This window comes from Cryptomeria japonica, chromosome 6 (assembly GCF_030272615.1).
Source record: "Cryptomeria japonica chromosome 6, Sugi_1.0, whole genome shotgun sequence".
Taxonomy (NCBI): domain Eukaryota; kingdom Viridiplantae; phylum Streptophyta; class Pinopsida; order Cupressales; family Cupressaceae; genus Cryptomeria; species Cryptomeria japonica.
The window spans coordinates 347952346-347958403 of NC_081410.1; positions in this window are offsets into that span (position 1 = coordinate 347952346).

Consider the following 6058-nt stretch of genomic DNA (forward strand, 5'->3'; position numbering starts at 1 on the left):
AGGATAAGTTTAATTTCGCATGCAATCCTTTTTAACCATTTTCTCACAAAGAGCAAGTTGTAGGAGATTCATAAAGATAGGAAGTCATCCTAATCTCTAGAGGTCTACTTTCAAGATAGACAACCCACAAGTCTGAAAGTATTCCCATGTTTCATAGGATTGTTGAGGTTACAGTTTAGTATCACGAGTGCAATCCTTCATGACAACAATACACACATAAGGTTCTAGCACACACACATTTCAATATATTTGGCTATTTATAGTGGAAATCACCAAAAAAGGGGTTTTGACAAAGGCAAAACCCTATATAGCCACCCAAACACCATTTTTCAAGTTGCAGGTGCAGGTACAGAGATCTAACAAATCCACGATCTTTTGAAAAGTCAAAGTTTGTAGACACAAGTCCAGATCCAAAAGCAGGTCATAGATCCCTTGGACCAGAGTTCCCAACACTCTAGTCTAGGACCAGAGTTCCCAGTGCCCTGGTCCTTTGTATTTTCCTACTTTTTGTGGTAGTTTAGTATCACAGGACTTCAGGTTACAGACTCCAAAAGATCATCTTAGTACAGTGATAGGGACCAGAGCGTCCAATACCCTAGTCTGGCTTAATTTAGCTCAATTTTCGATGATAGGTGCATATCTAAATTTCATTCCTTTCTTTGTAATCTATGTCTTAGTTTCAGTTCTGCATTTCCTATTATTTCTATTTATGTTATCGATTTTGTTCATCTCCTTAGCTTAGTTTGTCATTCACTTGCATTTCACTCATCTCCTCTTTATAAGAAGAAAAGGAATAGAAACCCTAAAGATATTAATTGACTCTCTTCCGTAAGAGGAAGTCAAAGTGAATCATCTCCTTAGGAGATTTCATATTCTAATGTGTGAAAGAGAGTGGGATTAGGTCCTAACTCACTTGATTCCATTTTCATCCTACACATTTTGGTGAACCAATCGTGAATGCAACCTTCTTAGATCTACATTTCTTAATTAGACCTAGTTATTTCATCTTTCTTATCATTTAAAAACATTAAACTCTCAAATATATATAGTGGTGTATGCATTGTGTGTTTTAGGCTTTTTATGCACTTTTCATTTCAAATATGTCAGATCTTTATTTGCAATATTTTCATTCCTATGATAATGCATTTGCTTATGATGATTATGAGTTTAGTAAGGAAGAACTTAATGAGGCTCTTGATGAGTTTCTTTACCCTAAACCTTCTAAACCATCAATTTTCCAAAAATTAATCAACCTTGTTACTATGCCATTTCATAGTGATGATGATGATAAGTTGAATGATTCTTCCCATGAAGTCATTCTTATCAAGTCATCCTCCAAATCTAGTAAAACGGTGACTTATAACAATCCTCTTTATGATGACTTGTCTCCTTTTGAATCTAAACACAAACCATTTAGTAGACATGACCATGCTATGTTGGAAGATGCTCTTAATAATTTCATGTCTATCACGACTTCAACAAACAATTATCACACATCTAAGAGGTTAACTAACATGATAAATCTGAATGAACATAACTTTCAAACACCTTCTAGTAAACCCCTCTTTGTGGTTCAAGGTGCTAATACCTCTCCAACTTCGAAACCTCTTAATAAGTATCTCTTTGTGGTTCAAGGTGGTTATAGTAATTATTCCTTTTGCACTCCCAACAAACCCATTATTACCGTGCAAAGAGGATATCCCATTAAGAATCCTTATTGAGTATGCTAAAAAAATAGTAGAGAGAGTTATAATTCAGTTGCTCATGCATACAACACAAGGAACAATAGGCAACCTAATCCTCCTCTATTTATCCCATCTTCACTTCCTACTTCTCAACCAGTTCTTCCACAAGCTCCTCGTATCTCACAAACTCTTCGTTAGAAGTATAATATCATTGAGCAACTTAAAGCTTCTCTCGTCAAGATATCTCTTTGGGATCTAATTCAAACTTCATTCATGCATCATGGAATGTTATAGAATGCTTTAAAAACCTTAGATGTCCCACCCACAATAACATTTAATAACATGGCTTCTTTGATTGACTCCATGATAGCACGTAAAGCTCAAATTATGTTCACACAAGATGAACTACCTCCTCATGAGGTTAAACACCAATATCATTCTCTTATGATTGTTGTCCTTAATAATGGAAACACTATAAGACAAACCCTTGTGGATAATGGTTTTGGCCTTAATTTTTGTAGTGTTAATCTATTACATAAGATTAAGGTGGATACTTTCCTCATTAAATCATATTCTCTTATAATTTGTGGCTTTGATAATGTGGCTAGGTCTTCACTTGGTATTATAACCTTACCTGTTATTTTACCCACGCCTATTTATGTCATGCCTAATAACTTGAACTATAATCTTTTGTTAGGACAACCTTGGATTCATTGTGTGCAAGTTATTCCTTCCACTTTGCATAGGCAAGTTAAGTTCATTTATAACAAGATGTATACTTTGTTTGTCAATACCAATTTACAAGCTTGTCTTCAAATATCTTCTTCCAAATCTTCTTCAACTGATTCTTCCTCAACTACCTTTGATGCTTCTTAAAACATACCTTCTTCCTCAAATCCTCCTATTTCTTCAAGTTATTCCAATTCTCTTAAAAATGATTCTACTCAATCTGAATCTTCTCTCGGAGAGACTCTCTCTCCCAAAGAGGTTCTCTTAGGTAATGATCGGGGATCTTTAGACTTTACACCAGCCTTTGTAGGAGAATATAAAGTCCTCCTAAAGAACCTAAGATTGAAAAGGATAAATATATGGATGAACTTAAAAAGAAAAAGCAACTCATTTAGTCTAAGCAATTAAATAACAACTTTGTGGCTACCTCAAAATATACACCCCCATCTAATTCCTCTTCAACTGATTATGACATTCAGACATATGAAGCTTATCCTTCCCTTACAGAAATGGCTTCCCTTTATGGTCTTGGTTTCAACATCTTAGCTAAGAGTGGATATAATGGCAATGGTTCTGGTGCTCAAGAACAAGGGATAAAGGTTTCTATAGAAAATAATGCTCATGAAACATCTTTTGGACTTGGATATAATCCCTTCAAACCCACCAAAACCTCTAAGAGACCATCCCTTAATGTCAATTTAATATTCTCTTCTCCTCATTCGCTTTCCCCAAAACATCATGAATACATTGATTATGATTCTTAGTCACCTTTCTTGGATATCTTCTCTACTGATGATTCCTTGGTTGAGTTTTTAGGATCCTATGATAGCCTTCCTCGATATCACCATAATTTGTTGAGAATAGGTGCCTCAAACTCATTGGTTTAAAACTCAGTCAAATTGCATTCAGTTCCTATAGTGAGAAGTTTGGAGTGGATAACCTTCATGTTATTGACAGAGCAGTGTGTTGAGCGTTGGAGGATAGCGGGAAGGAGACTTTGTCTCTCTCCCATTACCCCACGGGATTCTAAGGACTTGACAAAAGGACCTATGGGATAAGTAGAAGACAATATGTTTTGTCTTTCCTGTTACCCCATGAGGGTTCTCTAGGAGTCACAAGTGCGATGTGGGATAAAAAATGAAGACAGTGATTTCAGTATAGCATCTGAACTTGATAAGACTCTTCTAGCCTGTAGCTGCAGTTACATCTCGTAGCAATAAGATCATTTCGGTCTAGCTCGGTTTGGTCTTGGCGATGACAAATCTTTTCATTGAGACTTTGGTGTTTGGTGAGACCTGTTAAGGAGAATGGAAAAATCTTAACTCTTGTCGATCGAGACCATTTAGATTTTGATGTGACATCCATGTTCACTATAAGATGTTAAGAAGATATCTAAAGTTCTCTTATGTGTCGATAATACTATATTGATAAGACATGGAATTGTTTTAGCGAAAAAGGGAATTTTGATGTAGCATCGAAGTTCGATAAGATGATTCCAAGGGATCTCCAAAGTTGAAACTCTTACCGATAACCATTAAGATTTTCTTGGTGGGACCACGGATGACTCATGTTGACTTGCGGAGTTGGAAGCTGATGATTTTTCCGAATGGGAATAGTTGTCGATAGTCCTTGAGACAAGGTGGGATCACGAAGGACTCATGTTAAACCACTGATTTATTTGTTGGTGATTGGCAAAAACTAGAATGACTCAAAGGGGCGATGGAAATAACATGACATGTTATTGACAGTCTGAGGAAGTTCGACAGTTGGAGCCATGTAACTAAAATGAACCATTTTCTTGAGAAAAGATATAATCATATCAAGAAACGGTTGTAGTAAGGAGACAGGGAGATGTGTGAGAAGTCTGAATGACTTGTTGCATATATGTTTGTAACTGACATCAAAGAGACGGTTACCTTGCAGAACTAAAGTCAATAACGATTGATTTCAATGGTTGGATGTTGAGGGTGACGATTGGAGGTTGATGAAGTAATTGGTCTATTGCAAAACTATTGTTCATGTTGCATGTGTGGTGCATGGGTCAAATCCTATCTGTAGGTTGAATGCTGTCAGAATAGAGATTGTGTAATATACATCTGAGAGATTAATTTGTATCTTGTATGTAATATACATTTTACTGTAATATAAGAGATTGGTTTTGGTGGTGGGTTTTTTACCCATAAGGGTTTTCCCTTGTAAATTTTGTCTTCTCTCTATGTTTGTGTGAATCTTTTGTTTACTCTGTCATTCTGGTAATGTACATCTTAGTGGTTGTAATCTAAAATTGAAAGTCATCCCTGCATCTCTTCCCATCGAATTTAACACTATGGAAGGTGTTTCCAAATTGTGCTTTCCTTACAAGTGGTATCAGAGCCTAGTTAGTGTGTTATCCTTGTGGGTAGAGCGGCTTGTTTGTGTTAATTTTATTGTGGGATTTTTATAGAAGAACTTGTGTTTCTGTGAAATTGCAGATTGAGATGGCTAGCACATCAAGAAGAGTAGACGTTGAAAAGTTCAATGGTAGAAACTATGAGTTATGGAAACTCAAGCTGGAAGACCTGTTGGTTGATAAAGACCTCTAGGTTGCACTGTATGGATCAAAACCATCAAAACATTAAGATTGGGATCTCGTAGATAGGAAGGCCAAAGGGTTGATTAGATTATGCCTTGTGAATTATGTTCTCTTGAATGTTCATGAGGAGAAGATAGTAGCCTCTTTGTGAAAGAAACTTGGTGATATTTATCAGAGAAAGTCTCTGGTAAATAAGTTCATAAGGAAGAATTTATACTCCTTGAAGATGAGCAAAGAGTCATCTATGGTAGATCATTTAAATACATTTAACATGCTCGTTACACGGTTAACTTCTATGGGAGATAAGCTTGAGGATGAGGATCATTGTATGCTTTTATTATGTTCCTTCCCTGACACATGGGATTATCTTGTGATGGCCATTGTAAGTACAACAACCACTTTCAAAATGGAGGATGTGATTTCTTCATTGTTGACAGAAGAGTCATGAAAGAAATCTTCTGATATGGTCAAAGAAGCTCTGGTTGTGAGGGGAAGATCAAAGGAAAAAGGCAAGCAGAAGGCCAGGAGGTCCAAATACAAGTCTCAGGAGAGATCAAAATCTCTAAGAAATAATTACAAGGCGAAGTAATGGAGTTCTAGGAAGACTTGCCATTTCCGGAAGGATTGTGAGGAGAAGGGAAAGAAGAATGCTTCTAACACTGATTCTTCTCAAAGCGATGTCAATCCATGCATTGTTGCCTTGGCAACATGACATCTCAATAGAGGTGAATCTTGGTATTGAGTACATTGATCATTTGCTTGGATAGTTTCATAATGGTGCAACATTGTGTTGAATCTTAGCATGGTTTTATCATGGAGGTGTTGTGCAATACCAAGAGACTTGTGGATCTGCTAAAGAGCTATTTTTTTAGGCCCTATTTCTTTGGGGTGGTACTAGATGAGATAGTTACAGTTCTACATGCATTCTTCATGCATGGTGAGAGGAGGTTAAATTCTTTCTTGGCATGGGGATGTTGATAGTGGTTAGTCACTTAGCATTTATGTGGTTGTTCATGGTGGATTTCTAGATTATGGTGCTCAAAGTGGACATGATTGGAAAATTGGATGTGTG